The following is a 15,069-nucleotide window of genomic DNA, read 5'->3' as shown; positions in this document are numbered from 1 at the left end:
CCCTCAGACTAAGGTTTTAGCACACATCTAGGAGGTAATTACCAGCAGGGAGTGAAGAAGTGAGGAGAAAAACAAAAAGAGCTAATATAAAAGTGTTAGTAAGTGGTTACCCCTGTGGGCAATTGGGAGCTCAGTTCTACTGAGGACATCTGGGAGACAGCGTAGAACATGCCTCAGCATTGTTCCATCGAAGGAGCAAAGAAGGTATTTATTCATCAATTCTAGTTTGTCACTGGTTAAGAGGTTAATCAATGACAACTTCCTGGCCCTTCCAACCAGCCCTGTGCTTGAGCTAAGCATACTTCCACAGGCAGGAAAATCCTTGAAACAAAGAGTTGTCAGTGCAGGAACTGTGAATGTAAGAGTGATGAGCAGGGTTCTGACAGAGCCTACTGCATATATACACACCCAACTGTGGGCAGTAAACCCACTGTACCTTCTTTGAATTTAAGGGGGTAGAATCTTTCTTAAGATAGACAAGTTACTTATTTCAATGCAGAAGATTTTCTACCTTTTGGAACCTATCTTAGTACATAGATACACTGGGATTTCGAAGAAGACTCAAACCTCAAGGTGGCCTCCAATGTACATTAAGGAATTATAGCAATAAATGGCAATCCATGGTGACATCATCTCTTGAGCAAAGGATGAAACTGCAGAGTTAGGTATGCCAACTATAAATGTAAGAATTAAAACTGACTCAGACATATTTGGAAAAAGAACACACTATTCTCCAAAGCATTACCATTTCCTAAAATGAAACTACTAAGATTTGGTGATTTTCACATAATTTAAATATTTAATTGCTGATTTTGAAAAAAAGAAGATGATGGAGAGACTAATGCACAAGATGCATAAAACATAGTAAAGCAGCACTCCCAACTCTATTACTCTGGAATTGGGTTTAAGAAATTAAACAAAAATATGAGTTCAAGGAACAAAGTCATGAGGAGTCATATACAAAACAAAAGAACTGGATTCATTGCTAATTAACCTGGAAGTAGCAAACAGAGCTCTAAGGTCAATTTCTGATAATCCATGGATGGAATTTTCTGGTTTTAGCATTTTACTTTACCTGCCCCCCATTCCTTCTTCGAATGCAAAGATACTGGAAATGGGTTACTGAAGAAGTTATCCTCTTTCCCTTCCTCCCTGAAGCACTTTGGGAGCCAAGGCTCCAGGACAGACATGGTCATGTCCAAGAACCACCCATGCACAGCCAGTCACGAAAACGGCACAGAAACGGCATCAAGAACCCCGGTCACAAAGATATGAATCTCTTAAGGGGGTAGCCTTCAAGTTCCTGATGAACATGCACTTCACCCAGAAGCACAATGAGAAGGGCCTGAAGAAGATGTAGACCAACCCTGCCATGGCCATGAATGCACGTGCTGAGGCTATCAGTGCCCTTGTCCAGCCCAAGATCCTAAAGGGCGGCAGGTGCAAGCTCAATAGACTTGCCTACATCACTCACCTCAAGTTTGGGAAACATGTTCGTACCTGTATTGCCAAGTGTCTCAGGCTCCTCTGACCAAAGGCCAAGGCTGAGACTCAAATCAAAGCCCCGGCTGCAGCTGCGACTCTGGCTCCAGCTCCTGCTGTGGCTCAGTCTCCCCAAGGTGCCCAGGTGCCCACGAAGGCCATTCTATACTGGAGCTGACGTGAGAACAGGACTGGTGTGACCCCTAGGCTCTGTCTGCATGGGGCCAGTGTCCCTTTATGTTACTTGTACAAATAATCCAGCGGTAGGATCTGTCAAAAAAAAAAAAAAAAGTCATTCATACCAGGATTTGGTATCTTGAAGGTCTGGCTCTGTTGCTCAGTGTCTATGTAACCTTGGATAAATCACTTAACCTCTGTGTACCTCAGTTTCCTCATTTGAAAAAAAGGTCATAATAATAGTACTTACCTCATAGGGAGTTTATGAGGACTGAAAAATTAGCATATGTAAATTAGAGCACCAGACACATAATAAGAAATACACACGTGTTTGTTACTATTAAGAATATATAGCTCTCTTCTGGGCAAAGAGCAAGCTGTCATAGCTTACGGAATGTGACTGCCGTAAATCACGCAAAAAGTGTACCAGAATACTGTTTTTAATGATTTTTAACATTCGAAAGAACTGACAGAGAAAATAGATTCTTTGGCATTCCAGAGGCAAAAAAAGACTGATGGTGGAGGTTACAGTTCTGACACCAAGAAGAAGTGTTGGTCCTTAGAGCTGTAAAACAATGAGATGGGTTGCCTTTGAGGTCATGCGTTCACTGACATGGGAGCTGCAGGGGACTCTGGTTGCTTATTAGTGTTGCTGGAGAAGGAGTTTGTGCATCAGAGAAAAGGTATACATAAATGACCTTTCAGATTTTTCTAATTTCGCAAGTCAATGATTTCACAATTTGTCTCTGAACTCTCTTTCTAATCTTCTACCTTACTAGTTCCTCATATGAACCCTCTGCCCTAGACATACAAACATAATGGTACACACTCACCAAGTGTTAGGCTGTCTCACCATTTCCGATTTTTTGCCATTTTCTCCACAATGAATGTCATTTTCTTAACAAAATAAGACAAATAGTTTTGTTTTTTTAATGTTTATTTTTGAGAGGGAGAGAGTGCAAGCAGGGTAGGGGAAGAGAGAGAGGGGAACAGAGGACTTGAAGCAGGCTCTGTGCTAACAGCAGGCAGCCAGATGCGGGGCTGGAACTCATGAACCATGAGATCACGACCAGAGCTGAAGTCTGACGCTCAGCTGACTGAGCCACCCAGGTGCCCCTTTCAGGTTTTTTTTTCTTTCTGACTTTTTATTGAAATTCCAATTAGTTAACATAAAGTGTAATATTAGTTTCAGGAGAAGAATTTAGTGATTCATCACCTACATACAACACCCATTGCTCATCACAAGTGCCCTCCCTAAGGCAAGCATTTTAAAAGCCAAATTATGGAAAGAGTCCAAATGTCCAACAAATGATGAATGGATAAAGAAGATGTTGTGTGTACACATACACACAAATGGAATACTACTTGGCAATGAGAAAAAATGAAATCTTGCCATTTGCAACAACGTGGATGGAACTGGAGGGTATTATGCTAAGTGAAATAAGTCAGTGAGAGAAGGATAGATATCATATATTTTCACTCATATGTAGAATTTGAGAAACTTAACAGAAGACTATGGGGGAAGGGAAGGAAAAATAAGTTACAGAGAGGAGGCAAACCCATAAGAGATTCTTAAATACAGAGAACAAACTGAGGGCTGATGGGGGGGGTGGGGGTCGGGGAAAATGGGTAATGGGCAATGAGGAGGGCACTTGTTGGGATGAGCACTGGGTGTTGTGTGTAAGTGATGAATCATGGAAATCAACTCCCGAAGCCAAGCCTACACCATTTACACTGTATGTTAGCTAACTTGCTGTCATAGACTCTGGGTCTGGAGTTCTTTCTTGTCCAGCAAGAAAGGAGGATGCAGGATTAAAAAGCGAGAGAGGCTGAGGTCTGGGAGAAGACAAGACCCCTGATTAAGGGTCCTTGCTCCATTTTTATCAGGGTCAGAAGGCTTACAAGCATGATGGACATGCACAAAAAGACAATGAAACTGTAAACATTAACTCGTGGGCGTGAGTGAAAGGCGGTTTTGAAAATGTGCTGTGTTAGGGGTTTGGGTTAATACAAAACAAAATCCTGGCGCTGAGCAGAAGGTTGTTTACAGCAGACTTGAGGCACCACCTCTGTGTACCTAAACTGGTCTAGGGGGTAAGAAAGACAGAGCAAGCTATCTCAGGGTCAACAAGGCACTTTTCTTCTGCTAATTAGCTCCTCTCTGGGCAACTTCACCCAGAGCAGTATATAGCCCTATTTACCTGTTTACCTAATTTGGTCCCTCCTTCCTGTGAAAGCAGCTTTCTGCTATAGTACAAAGTTGGGGGTCATTTCTGCCCTGAATACTTAATCTTGTTTACCTCATATACCTTTGTCCTATACTGGGGCCTTTGCCCCGCCCTATCTATACTGGGGCCTTTGCCCTGCCTTACCTATACCTATTTCCTAATCTTGTTTACCCAAACTTGGGTGTGAACATCCTGTGGATTTCTAATTATTTATGCCTTGTTAACCCATTGGTGCAGACTCAGGGAATTCCTAAGCTTTTCCCCCACAACTTGCCAATAAATCATTTTTTAAAAAGGGCTGAAGAGAGTACAAGAAAAGTGAATGAAATAGGTTTCAATAAATACCAAGCTCCAAATATTCCTCTAGAGAAAAAGAATGGATTAGAGGAACTATACTTTCAAAATGAGAGTCCATTTCAGCTGTGTTGTATTCCTACCTTCCAAATGACTGGAAGTTTTGGTAAATGACAGCCCTTCCACCAGCAGGGACCATGACTTTAGGCATGTAAGATAACATCATTCCATTCTGCAGATGATGCAGTCCTGGTGCCCAAAGAGGTACAGAAACTCATCTCAAGTCACACAATACTTGAAGGAGTTGGCGTCTAGAAGTTGGGGCTCCTGCCTGCTAGGACCTGAGTTTATCTCTGCTATGTCATGCTCTGTTTTCCCTAAGTCTCAAGATCTCTGTTTTTATACCACATTCTAGAGTTAATATATTAGCTATCCTAATTATTGTGTAAAAAAAAAAAATCTTTGAGTATTCCCAGACTGTTGCTCTGGCAAAAGGCGGGTGGTTAAGAAGCTTTTCAAAGTTGATATGGTGCATATCTGGAATGGAGTCCTGGGCTCAGACTCTAAAGACAGGAATCCATGTGATGGTGGATGAATTGGTTGACCTCTGTCTCGATTCCTCATCTGTTTAAAAACGTGCCCAATTCCAAGGGTTTCTGTGAGTCAAATGAGATTTGTGAAGGTATTTTGTATAAAGAAAAAGGTTTTTTTAAAGTATGGCCCAGAGAGTCTTGAGGGTCCCCCATACCTTTTCGGGAGGTTTACAAAATTAAAACTATTTTCATGAATATAAAAAAATAATAAAAATAAAAGTATAAATCTTATTAAAAGTTGCAGCACATATGGTGTATTAAAGCTTAATCTCTATGCATAATACAATAAGGACTTGCTTCTTTTCCTAGCCATGTTAGGCTTGATCCTGAAATATTTAAATGGATATAAATGAAGGCTGAAACAACAAACCCTCACCCTCCTGCCCATACATACTCATTTAGAAAGGACTAAGTAAGTCTGTGTGTGCTAACTTCTGTAAGAAGTCGTAAAAATATCTCTCATCTTTTAGATTTTTATTTTACAGTATACTTCTAAAATGTTTTAATTCAACTTTAAATAAAATAAATAAAAGAGTGTCTTTATACAGGGGTTCATCAAAAATATATGTTAGTACTTCCTTTCAAGGGAAGGTTTCTAGGGGAAAGAAGGCAAGAAATGGTAGCTATTGGCCATTAACTGGTTCAATAGTTACATATATTTTGGTCAGAAGCCTTTATTTAAACCAAAGCTTAGAAAACAGACTATGAAAATTTGGAGCTGCTTTAATTGAGGAGGTGACTGGAGAAAACCCTGCCTCAAAGACTGACAGCGTCACAAGAGTACTCTCTGAAGCTATGCCATTCAAGGGGACAGCACCTTCTCACCCTGAGAACCAGGACCATTTTCTTGGACCAAAGACAGTGGGAGCTTGCTCTCAGAGATCTTCACAAGGGCAAATGTGAAGTTTTGTATGTTCATTTGAGCTAAAAAAGCATTTGGAACAGGCTCTGGCTTATAACATGATTTTCTGATATGACTTGAGAAGTTACACTACCTTCTCCATGTGGGCTTAAAAACCCCCCAAATTGGGATTGCATTGAATGTGTAGATAGTTTTGGGTAGTATTGACACTTTAACAATATTTATTCTTCCAATCCATAAGCACGGAATGTTTTTCCATTTCTTTATACAGAGAAACATATACATATGTTTTCACTCTTATGTGGATCCTGAGAAACTTACCAGAAGGCCATGGGGGAGGGGAAGGAAAAAAAAAAAAAGAAAGGTTAGAGACGGAGGGAGCCAAAACATAAGAGACTCTTAAAAACTGAGAACAAACTGAGGGTTGATGGGGGGTGGGAGGGAGGGGAGGGTGGGTGATGGGTATTGAGGAGGGCACCTGTTGGGATGAGCACTGGGTGTTGTATGGAAACCAATTTGACAATAAATTTCATATTTAAAAAAAAACCCAAATTATGCCCAGACAACTTGATTTCCTAGCAGCTTATATAAATCTATCTTTTCCTTTTTTTCCAATTTTTTATTACACAGAACCTGAGTTACTCCTGGGGGGAAAGTATTAGCCCTAAAATATGAACTTTCCTATCAGAAGTCATAAAATAAACCACATATCTTTCCCTTTTTCCATAAAACTCTGAGGGAAAAACTGTTAGAAAATGTGGACTGTAACTGAATAATTCTACTGAGCATAAATAATATAAAATTAAACAATGCTTAGGCAGAAATATGTTGTTCTGAGATCATTGTCAGGTTACAATTTCTTCTGTTATTTCAGAGTAAAAAAGATGAGTTGCTATGGTTTCCTGTCCTGCTCAAACTGGGTTTTGTTTGGCCACACTAATATTTGTACAGTTATTTTTCCATTACTCAGGAAACGCCACAAACACTCAGTGATAATTGCACAAGCTTTTTTTAAAGAGCATCCATCTCCCCTGACAGGTTTTATGAATTCACATATGTTCTCAGAAAATTTTTATGATGCATTAATAAAATGCTTGACAAAGCACATGTTTTCAGTATAATTATTTACTTAAATGCTCCTTTTCTAAACCCCCTCATTTGCTTACCTAGATGATTCATTAAAGATAATTTAGATATGTACATGTTAAAATCAAAAACAAATGGAGACCAGCCTTGAAAATTCTCTGAGCAGACAAAACCAATTTAGTTATGACTAAATTTATTTATTTAATTTAGTTATGGCTTAATCTACTTATTTTCCAAGACTAACTTGACCTGGGTCATTTCTTGCTTATGAACTGTTTCCAAAGGTTGATATGAGATCACCACTGACCAATTACCTGTCATTTTGGAAAATTCTAATACTGTAACCCATCACTGTAAAGAATAAACAGTCTGCTTTCTCACAATATAAGCTGCTTTATAACAACATACCCCTGAGCCTCATTCCATGTTCTGGTTTGAGGGCCCCTGGTTTGCAAACCGTCTCATTGTTTTGCGAACAGTAGACTTTTACTAATTATTATTTCAATGGTTAAATGGATTTACTTCTGTTATTTCTGAACTTTTGAGATCTCATGGATCCAAAGAAGATCCCCCAAAGACTCTGAGGCTGGTGACGAAACAGATGCCGGTACCCACAGAGCCCACTGAGCTCCCTGCTTTCTCCCCAACCCTGGAGACTGAGGGTAAGTGTCTCTTGGATCTGAGATCCACTCGCTCCATGTTTTGAGCTGTCTAACATGCATGTGCATGTTTGCTTTCTGTTTTTGTTTGTTGAAGCTTCTTCCTAAGTCACTCTATTCTGTTCAAAAGGAAAGAAAAATTTCCTGTGTCTTGGAGCACATGTTGGGAAGTAGGGCTCCTCATAGGTAAGATGTCTTAGGGAACCTAAAGGCAAAGACGTGTTCTACCTCGTCTATAGACCAGAATCTGATGCCTTTTTGGGAAATGGGTGAACTTTTGGAATTGTAGTGGCCACTTTGGGGAATCTGTAACTTAGGTAAGTCCACGTTGAGGGTCATCCTTAAAAGAGAAAATTCTAAACCTCTCAGAGACAATGGAATGCATTCTTTGATTAGTATGAAGAAGCTTCTAAAAGACAAAATGTATTCAAAAATAGCTCTAAAAGGAACCTTACAGCATGCAAGTAAAAAATCTTTAGTAAAAACGTGTGGCCATCTGAACAGGTAACTTTAGCTTAGTTCACCTGCCAGAAACACAATTTGGATGTAGTTATTCTTCTGAGTTTTGAGACATGGCTAAAATTTTTAAAACAAAAGTTAAAAGATCTCCATATTTGTCTGTATGTTATAGATATGTGGCAGTTTTCTACCTCTGGATGATATTTCCAAAATTTATTTGTAAAGAGCTCTATTTACCTGGCTTACAGAAAATTAAATTTATAAAAGTCAAGTATACTCTCAGAAACAGAAAAACTAACCCAAATAATCTAGGATAATCTTTGATAAATAAAAGCCAGTTTAAGTTTGTTGGTTTCATAAAAGTAGGCATGTCTTAAAATTTGTCAACAAGAAAAATAATTTCAGATGATGGTTAGCTGTTTGATGTCTAATCCAAGAATAACTGTTAAAAGCAAGTACTTTAAACAAGTGCAAATAAAAGTTTATACTAACTTAAACTAACTAATGGATATTTATTGAATATCTAAATCATTCCCAAATAAGAAAAACATTAAACACTAAGCATAAGTTTAGGTTTATTTACTTTTGGCTTTTTTTTTTTTTACAGAGAGAAAAAAAATATTTGGGCCTTTTAGTAAATATGTCTTGAGCCACATTGAAAAATTCACTAGGAGGAAGAATGTACTTCTAGAAAATTCTGAAATGTACTTATAAATTGCTACTCTACTACAGGATGCTAATACATGAGAGACAGTTTACACTTGCCTGCTTCCTGTTTATCACTGGGAAGTGAAGATTAAAGTAGTTAAAAATTTATAATCAATATGTAAAAATACAACTATTATAAATAATAAGGGTAAAAAGAGAAGACTGTATATGAAAAGTAGGTAAGGAAAATAAAGTGTGTTATTTGGACAAGAAAAGGTATTAATGACATGGGGGTGTTTTTTCATGAAAGAGAAAAGAAAGTAATTTTGTCCTACAGAAAAACGATTGTTCCAGAAGAAGAAAGGAAGAAGGGCAAAAATTGAATGGATACAGAAGGCTGTAGAAGGTTTGTGGAAAAGGAATCTTGAGAAAGGAATTTTATGTGGTCAAGGTAAGACTGGAATGTTTTAAGTTAAAAAATGGAAGAATTTTAATATTAAAGGTATAGTGAGGCAGAATTAGATTTTGATTTTCTGTTAAAAGGACAGGTTTTTTAGATTGTTGATGTGCTCTTAATAAGAAATTATACACGAAGTTTCTTTACCTCTAATGTAATCTCCCTAGGAAACAAGGATTCTGTGGCTTATAAAAATATTTCCAGTGCTTCACATGGTCTTTATCAAATCTTTGATTACTTAGAAAAATAAACGAGTCTTCTCTATTAAAAGAACTAAGGTTATTTTTTTTTATATAACTACTTGACTATGTGTATTTGCCTTTGAGATCTCTGTCACTTTGGCTGAATGCTTAACTAAGTAAATTGCATAATGTTTTTTCTATGTGCATATGAATCCTCCCCAGATCTTAAACTTGGCTATTTTTTTTAATATGAAGTTTATTGTCAAATTGGTTTCCATACAACACCCAGGGCTCATCCCGACAGGTGCCTCCTCAATGCCCATCACCCACTTTCCCCTCCCTCCCACCCCCATCAACCTTCAGTTTATTCTCAGTTTTTAAGAGTCTCTTATGGTTTGCCTCCCTCCCTCTCTAACTTTTTCTTTTTTCCTTCCCCTCCCCCATGGTCTTCTGTTAAGTTTCTCAGGATCCACATAAGAGTGAAAACGTATGGTATCTGTCTTTCTCTGTATGACTTATTTGACTTAGCATAACACTCTCCAGTTCCATCCACATTGCTACAAAAGGCCAGATTTCATTCTTTCTCATTGCTAAATAGTATTCCATTGTGTATATAAACCACAACTTCTTTTTCCACTCATCAGTTGATGGACATTTAGGCTCTTTCCATAATTTGGCTATTGTTGAGAGTGCTGCTATAAACATTGGGGTACAAGTGCCCCTATGCATCAGCACTCCTGTATCCCTTGGGTAAATTGCTAGCAGTGCTATTGCTGGGTCATAGGATAGATCTATTTTTAACTTTTGGAGGAATCTTCACACTGTTTTCCAGAGCGGCTGCACCAGTTTGCATTCCCACCAACAGTGCAAGAGGGTTCCCATTTATCCATATCCTTGCCAACATGTGTTGTTTCCTGAGTTGTTAATTTTAGCCACTCTGACTTGTGTGAGGTGGTATCTCAATGTGGTTTTGATTTGTATTTCCCTGATGATGAGTGATGTTGAGCGTCTTTTCATGTGTCCGTTGGCCATCTGGATGGCTTCTTTGGAAAGGTGTCTATTTATGTCTTCTACCCATTTCTTCACTGGATTATTTGTTTTTCAGGTGTTGAACTTGGTTAAGTTCTTTATAGATTTTGGATACTAAACCTTTATCTGATATGTCATTTGCAATTATCTTCTCCCATTCATCGGTTGCCTTTTAGTTTTGTTGATTGTTTCCTTTGCAGTGCAGAAGCTTTTTATCTTCATGAGGTCCCAATAGTTCGTTTTTTCTTTTAATTATCTTGCCTTTAGAAATGTGTCAAGTAAGAAATTGCTGCGGCTGAGGTCAGAGAAGTTTTTCCCTGCTTTCTCCTCTAGGGTTTTGATGGTTTCCTGTCTCATATTCAGGTCCTTTATCCATTTTGAGTTTATTTTTGTGAATGGTGTAAGAAAGTGGTCTAGTTTCATTCTTCTGCATGTTGCTGTCCAGTTCTCCCAGAACCATTTGTTAAAGAGTCTGTCTTTTTTCCATTGGATATTCTTTTCCGCTTTGTCAAAGATTAGTTGGCCATACATTTGTGGGTCCAATTCTGGAGTCTCTATTCCATTGGTCTATGTGTCTGTTTTTGTGCCAATACCATGCTGTCTTGATGATTACAGCTTTGTAGTAGAGGCTAAAGTCTGGGATTGTGATGCCTCCCACTTTGGTCTTCTTCTTCAATATTACTTTGGCTATTTGGGGTCTTTTGTGGTTTCATACAAATTTTAGGATTGCTTGTTCTAGCTTCAAGAAGAATGCTGGTGCCATTTTGATTGGGATTACAATCAAAATTGTATTTGATTTGATTACAATCAAAATTGATTACAATCAAAATTGGCTATTTTTAAGTCTTTTGCCACTTACAGTTATTGCTTTCCTCTCACTTCTCTGAAAATGGTTACAGTGAACTACAGACAAAAGTACTTCGCCTTTCAAGAGATTCGGGGAAAAGACCCTGATAAGTACTCTAAAATGCAGAATTCTATTAACTTTAAGATCTTAATAGTAAACTGGGTAAAGATTTCTAGAACTTAATGGAAAACTGATTCAAAAAGTGGCTAATCCAAGACAAAGCAAGCAAAAATTAATTAAATAAGACTGAATGAACTGATAATGATGATGATAATTTTCATGAGTTCATTTAAACAATGCTAGTTGTTTAATGTTTTGCTTTCCAGATTTAAAGCACCCATCTTTTCCTCTCTTTCAAGCTACTTATAATGTACAGCTACTTGGTAAAGTTTATCTTTGCAACAAAGGGTGGAATATTTATCTTCTTCTCCTTACATGATTCCCCCAGAATTCATAAACTCTTTTATCAAATATTCTAATTTTTCATGACAACTTATGTGTTTGCCTAAGTTCAGTAAGATTCTGTTCTCCTTGTAACAGGACACAATTGGAGAAATCCTTGGCCTGGCTTCCTAGTCTCGAGGGGTTCTTGAAAGTCCAATCTAAGATTCCTTATGAAAAGTACCAGCAAAAAGAGCCTATATGGCTGATTACTATTCTTGCTGCACTTATGTAAATAAACAGGCCAAGTTACTGAAGTTAGACTTAATTTGAAACAAATTACTCTTACTGTGCTTATCTCTGATGGAAATGAGGATGATTATAAAGAAAAAAAAGCCTATTTCAATAATATACCTTTGTAGTTATCAGATCCTAGTGCTGTTACATTGTGTTTTCTTAAATGGTTTTATTCAAATTCCAGCTAGTTAACATGCAATGTAATAGTAGTTTCATGTGTACAATACAGTGATTCAACACTTCCATAGGACAACTGGTGCTCATCCCAAGTACAATCCTTAATTCCCATCACCTATTTCACCTATCCCCCACCCACCTCCCCTCAGGTAACCATCAGTTTGTTCTCCTTAGTTAAGAGTCTATTCCTTGCTTTGCCTCTCTCTTTTTTCCCCTATAATCATTTGCTTTGTTTCTTAAATTCCACATATGAGTGAAATCATATGATATTTGTCTTTCTCTGACTTATTTCACTTAGGATTATACTCTCTAGCTCCATCCATGTTGTTGCAACTGGCAAGATTTCATTCTCTTTTACGGTAATTGTTTCTGAGTTTTTGTTTTCTGCCTGCAGAAACTGGATTGGATCCTGAATTCTAGTTTCTTTCAATATGTGGCTACAACTCTCCAAGCTAACATTTACAATTTTCTCCCACTCTTATGACTTGGAATCATCATGAAACTAAAACTGTCCATTTCCCAAAGCTGTGGGAGCTAAAGCTGAAAAGCTTGATAGAAACTTTGGAGAAATCACCACAACAGCTCCTCTGTGGACAATCTTCAGGCCTGTGGCTCTATGGCCACTCAGAAAGATCACTAGAGACATTCAAGTTGCATACCAGGAAAAGACGTCAGATTCCCACTGTTTGCTCTCACTCCATCTGAAGACGCTTGGAACCCAACATCTAGCAATCTTTTCAACTGTGACTGTTCTCCAAACTCCAAAACTAAATTTGCTATAATTTGCTAAAACTATTAACCTTTGTATTTCTTTGGTTTTCATAGAAATGCATCTCATTAAATTACCTGATGGCTCACACTGTATAGAGGCCTCACTGAGATGGAAGCTCACCTACAACACCACCTCCTGACATAAAAGACCTTCACATTCATTTTGGCCTAAGTAATCATGAGGATATGTAATTGTTAATACATCATGTTGTGCCTATGGAAATAACTTTTTAAGAAAGAAACCCATTTGAGTTATTTAACTGGTTACATCTTGGCTCCTGGGAATCTCTACTCTGGGAAATTTTTCAATCCTTGATTATTGTTCTCCTTACAGTCATATTAACCTCTCTAGTGCATCGTATATTGAACTCAATGCCTGTCAGCAGCCACCCACATGCCAAATGGTATCCATTAGGATAGGACAACTGAGTAAAAGAAACAACAATCCTATCAATGATAAAGATGGTTACTACATGGCCCCTCAACTGGATGAAAACACTGAGTGTGTGATTTTTCAGCCTAACTACATCAACAGTGGTAACTGAGAATAACGCTATACCGGTTGGTCATACTCTCAGCCTGCTTAGAGATTGACCAAAAGGGAGGATTTGTTAAAACCAAAAACAGAGACCAACCTTGAGAATTCTCTGAGCAGACAAAACCAGTTTAGTCATACAAAGAAAGTTTAATTTAGCTTGTTTTCCAAGATTAACTTGATCTGGGTCATTTCTTGCTTATGCCTCTGGCAATCGTAAGCAAAACTTGAACTGTGTCCCCAAATCGATGGGAGATAACCACTGACCAATTCCCCATCATTTAAGAAAATTCTATTATAACCAAACACTATGAAGAATAAACAGTCATTGTCTTATTATATAAGCTGCTTTACAACAATATACTCCTAAGCCTCATTCCATGTTTTGGTTTAAGTGCTCCAGCAGTGCAGACTGTCTTTTTGGTGTGTGCACAATAAACTTTTACTAATTACTACTTCAGAGGTTCGTGGGTTTGACCTCTATTATTTTTGAACTTTAAACACATGAATGCAGTGTGCTCCCAGGGATGTAAGGTGTATATTAGAGCATCTTCATTACCCAAGGATTACCTTGGTGCCTCCATGCCCAACTCATGAGAGGGATAGAGACCTTGTACAGAGATTTAGACCCTCTCTTTACTCATGGCTTGTACACAACCCACCATAATGTACTCAGTCTGGGAACCTACATAACAGAACACCGCAAGAAAAAAAAATAGTTTGGTTTCTTATTCAAAAACAAACAAAAAACCCTCATTTTTAATCTAAACCATTAATAGGGGCGCCTGGGTGGCTCAGTCAGTTAAGCGTCCGACTTCAGCTCAGGTCACGATCTCGCAGTCTGTGAGTTCGAGCCCCGTGTCGGGCTCTGTGCTGACAGCTCAGAGCCTGGAGCCTGCTTCCGATTCTGTGCCTCCCTCTCTCTCTGCCCCTCCCCCTTTCATGCTCTGTCTCTCTCTGTCTCAAAAATAAATAAACATTAAAAAAAATTAAAAAAAATAAATAAACCATTAATAAATTTAGTCCTTCCTTAAAATTTTAAAGGATTTTGTTAATTTGTAGAACAAAATTATTTCCTACTTCAATTAAGGCAAACATTGTTATTGACTAATTACATGAATTTACCTGAATAAGCAAATCAACTATTACCAATACCAAATTAATTTTAATTTCTATAGAGCATCATGCATAGAATTATAGAGGATGGGAATCACAATAAAAAACATGCTTTACTTTTCCCCCCTCTTCGCAGCATATTGTGGTTTAACAATATTTTTGAAGGAAAAAAAAAGTATATGGAATTTCTTTCTAGTATCAAGTGAGCTTTAAAAATAGATACAAAATAGGGGCACCTGGGTGGCTCAGTCAGTTAAGCATCCAACTCTTGATTTTGTGTTTAAATAAAACATGAAAAAATATATATACAAAATATGTATGATAAATAGATGACTTTTTAAGCCTATTTTTTTAATTTTGAGATAGAGCGGGGTGAGGGGCAGAGAGAGAGAGAGAGGAAGAGAGAGAATCCCAAGCAGGCACTGTGATGTCAGCACAGAGCCCAATGTGGGACCCAATCCCACGAACCACGAGACCATGACCTAAGTGGAAATCAAAAGTCGACGCTTAACCGACAGAGCCACCCAGGTGCCCCAATAGATGCTGATTTTTAGTGGGTATGTTTTAAAAGCATAGTTTTTGGGGCCCCTGGGTGGCTCCATCGGTTAAGCGTCCGGCTTCGGCTCAGGTCATGATCCCGCGGTTTGTGAGTTCAAGCCCCGCGTCCAGCTCTGTGCTGATAGTTCAGAGCCTGGAGCCTGCTTTGGATTCTGTGTCTCCCTCTCTGCTCCTTCCCTGCTCATGCTCTGTCTCTGTCTCAAGAATAAATAAAACATTTTTAAAAATTTT

The 15,069-nt window shown here is 38.2% G+C and overlaps 1 long non-coding RNA gene and 1 pseudogene across 1 annotated transcript; both read left to right on the top strand.

The window, feature by feature from the left end:
- The first annotated feature begins 1,084 nt into the window (after positions 1 to 1,084).
- On the top strand, positions 1,085 to 1,660 carry LOC109257447 (60S ribosomal protein L29-like; annotated as a pseudogene).
- Positions 1,661 to 7,170: 5,510 nt separating this feature from the next.
- LOC109257448 (uncharacterized) lies at positions 7,171 to 12,715 on the top strand. Its single transcript, XR_002075984.2, has 2 exons — positions 7,171 to 7,384; positions 12,253 to 12,715. It is a non-coding gene; the product is annotated as an uncharacterized LOC109257448 (long non-coding RNA).
- Positions 12,716 to 15,069: the final 2,354 nt, after the last annotated feature.

The sequence above is a fragment of the Panthera pardus genome, unplaced genomic scaffold, assembly GCF_024362965.1.
Source record: "Panthera pardus isolate Hobbes unplaced genomic scaffold, ASM2436296v1 HiC_scaffold_27, whole genome shotgun sequence".
NCBI classification, from domain to species: domain Eukaryota; kingdom Metazoa; phylum Chordata; class Mammalia; order Carnivora; family Felidae; genus Panthera; species Panthera pardus.
The sequence above is the reverse complement of the archived record's forward strand: the minus strand, read 5'-3'. Positions and strand labels throughout refer to the sequence as shown.